At 43.0% G+C, this 3,569-nt stretch overlaps 1 pseudogene; it reads left to right on the forward strand.

Annotated features, from left to right (window-relative positions):
* Positions 1-289: 289 nt before the first annotated feature.
* On the forward strand, positions 290-406 carry LOC136647036 (5S ribosomal RNA; annotated as a pseudogene).
* Positions 407-3,569: the final 3,163 nt, after the last annotated feature.

A 3,569-nucleotide genomic window follows, 5' to 3' on the forward strand; every position in this document is an offset into this window, starting at 1 on the left:
ATCAAGTGGCACCACAACAATTTAAAAAAAATAGTAAAACAATAAACAACTGAAGCAATCACAACTTATCAAAGGATAGCAGCAGTAGAGAAGCACTCATCCTCAAGGTAGCTGAGAAATTGCAGTAGCTACAGGACTCCCAAGTAGACAGCATGCCATAGACAGGTGCTGCAACTCAGCCCATTCTTCATGGGTGTCAAATCCTTAATTCCCTGCTTTAGCTGGGATTTGGACTAGATGGCCTTGAAGGACCCTTTCATCTCTGATTCTATGATTAAATATAATTTGTGACAGCAGCTGTTACCCTGTACATGCCCAATCTCATCTGATCTTGGAAGCTAAGCAGGGACAGGCCTGGTTAGTACTTGGATGGGAGACTGCCTGGGAATACTGGGTGCTGTAGGCTTATACCATAGTCTTTTGAGACTGAAGGTTGCCAACCATAATCTTTGCACAAGAAGGGCATAGGACTCTAGAGCATAGAGCTATGCAAATATTTTATAGCCCAATCCTATGTTACTGTCATCCCCCCCCCACCCGTGGATGCAGCTGTGTCAAAATGGCTTGTGCTGCATCCTCTGGGGAGGGGGCAGTCCTTGAGGTCTGAATATTTATTCCTTTACCTGGGGGTAAGCCTCCAAGGTACAGAGGCATCTACTAGGAGTTCACCATCAGCCTCCTGGAAGCCTGTAGCTCCACACAGTTTCAGAAGGCAGTCTGCAATGGCTGGAAAGCATGCCCTGCTACCAGAACACCAGTTCCAGTGATGGGGGGGGGGGGCAGGGAGAGTAGGATTGGACCATTAACATATGGGAGAATGTGCTGTCTAAATTACCTGGCCCCATCTTGTTTGTTTAGAGCATTAATATTAAAGGTCACCTTGAACTGACCTCATAAATGATAAGAAAATGGTGATGATAGCTTAACACCTGTTGATATGGTATGCTGTCTGGTACAACCATTTTCAAATGCTCACACTCACTCTTTGTATTGATTGGTGTCTCTAAAAAGCTTTTTTCAAACTGTGCACATCTTCTTCAGAATGTACTACCTTCCTCTTTCGGATGAAGTGATTCATTGATCCTTTGCCTTGAAAGAATTAAATCAACCGATTCCTCTTTACCCTTCACTGATGATGACCTTGCAAAATGCTACAGGCAAACCCAGCCCCGTTCTCAACACGTTATTTCATGTTAGCTTTATAGCGCAACAAGAGAGAGAGAGAGAGAGAGAGAGAGAGAGAGAGAGAGAGAGAGAGAGAGAATGTAGCCCAGTGAAACTGTGTTCAGTTCCTTGCATCAAGTTGAATAGCTTATTTACAAATTCAGAAAAAAAAAGACCTGGTTTATCTCTCCTGGGGCATTACTGCTTCGGAAAAGGAAAAGTCAAGACAATCAAGACAGGACCCTAACTGCAAACTTACAATCTAAGTGAAACATAAAACATGAAGCATAAAATATGGAAAAGAAGAGGGAGGGAAAAACTTTTGGTCATGCCATTGCCTTGCTGCAATCTGTCTCCTGCATCCTCAGGTGGTACATGTCTGAGAAGGCTTGTACGTCATTCTTTTTTGCAGCAGTAGATTTGTCCTAACTTTCAGAAAGGGAGGAGAATACTCCATGGCAGTGTTTCTCAAACTGTGGGTCAGGACCCATTAGGTGAGTCGCAAGCCAATTTCAAGTGGGTCCCCATTCATTTCAATATTTAATTTTTAATACAGTATATTACACTTGATGCTATCATGGTTTGTGACTGCATTTGGGGAAATGTTACAGACCTGTACTTTTAACAGGCTACTATGTATATTCTTTTAACAATGATAGTAAACGGGACTTCCTCCTGGGTAAGTGTGGGTATAATTGCAGCCTAGGATTGTTAAAAATTTTCCTGCTTGATGATGTCACTTCCAGTCATGACATCACTTCCAGTGGGTCCTGATAGATTCTCATTCTAAAAAGTGTGTCCCAGTGCTAAATGTGTGAGAACCACTGCTCTATGGCATAGAGTATTCTATGTTTTGTTTCTATGTCTAGTGTTTCTCAAACTGTGGGTCGCAAGCCAATTTCAGATGGGTCTCCATTAATTTCCATATTTTATTTTTAATATATTAGACTGTTATATGACTTCATTTGGGGAAATGTTACAGACCTGACCTGTACTCTTAACAAGCTACTATGTATATTCTTTTAACAATGATAGTAAATGGGACTTCCTCCTGGGTAAATGTGGGTAGGATTGTAACCTAGGATTGTTAAAAATTTTCCTGCTTGATGATGTCACTTCCGGTCATGACATCACTTCCAGTAGGTCCTGACAGATTCTCATTCTCAAAAGTGGGTCCTGGTGCTAAATGTGTGAGAACCACTGCTCTCGTCTATGCAATTACTTACCATCAAGAAAAGAAACGGATCACTTTTAGGGCCTTTCCAGACTGGCAGCCCTGATTTTGGGGATTCAGGGTGTGCTATTTTGCAGGATTTTGCAGCCCAAGAGTATGGGAATGTTTATCTGTGTTGGCCCCAATTTGTCAAGGCCATCCTGGAGAATCATGTTCAACAGTTTGGGTGCTGTAGGGTGTTTAAAAAGATTGCTTTTCACCCTGATTGCAGGGGCACATACCTGCTTTCCCCAGGTCACTCTTTCCATTTCAGGTTGTGTGCTATTGCATTTCATCCCAGCAGGAAACTGCCTCCTGAAAGGACCTTCTCAGGAAACAATGGAGCCTGCAATATGGAGAACTCTTGTCAAAACTTTGTTGTGGTTTCTGAAACCAGAAAGCAGACCCAAGCCATGTTTTGTTTTCTCTCTGCATTGATTGCGGGGGGGGGGGGGAGGACACCTTGTTTCAAGACTCTCAGCCTTGCTTACTTATAATTTCAAAATGCACCCAGTGGGATTTTGCAGGAAAAGCAGATGGAGTATTTGAACAGCCTTCAGGCCATGCTGAGAACGTTAGTGTTTCATGAGGTCCTGATGGAGGCTGCGAACTAACAGTTCATCTGCCAGTGCTTTACACAATGCAGCCATTGCTGAGCATAACTGATATGTATGAGCATGTTCCCCAGCAAGTTGATGAATGGCCTTCAGTGATTGCGCTTCCACACAGCGCGGCAGACATGCATTGCCAAGACGGTTGCCATGCAACCATTCAGCATTCCCTCTGAATGGATAAGATAGCCCCAGAGATGGAAGCCTGTAATTTCTGTTGTCTGTAAAAATCTGCTTCTTACACTAACAACCCTGCCAGTTATCTTGGCTTAATCACCTAGGGCCATATGAAGGCTAATCTCCAATGCAGAGCTTCTTCCGAACAGTGCGTGAATATTTCATAAGGAAATTTTGATATCAGGAAGCATCAATATTCAATACGTCTGGATGGGAAGAGGCTGTGATAGTTCATGATAAAGAAATCTCTAATTGCAAAAGAGGATTCTTATGTAGGTTTAAGCCGGGGGGGGGGGGAAGGAGAGAAAAGAGGAGGGGAAAAAAAAGAAATAACTGCTTGATGGAGCAGCCCTGATCTGCATGCGTTGTATTAACTCCAGAATCATAATTGCTGTTGGTAGCAG

The sequence above is a fragment of the Tiliqua scincoides genome, chromosome 3 (assembly GCF_035046505.1).
Source record: "Tiliqua scincoides isolate rTilSci1 chromosome 3, rTilSci1.hap2, whole genome shotgun sequence".
Lineage (NCBI taxonomy): Eukaryota > Metazoa > Chordata > Lepidosauria > Squamata > Scincidae > Tiliqua > Tiliqua scincoides.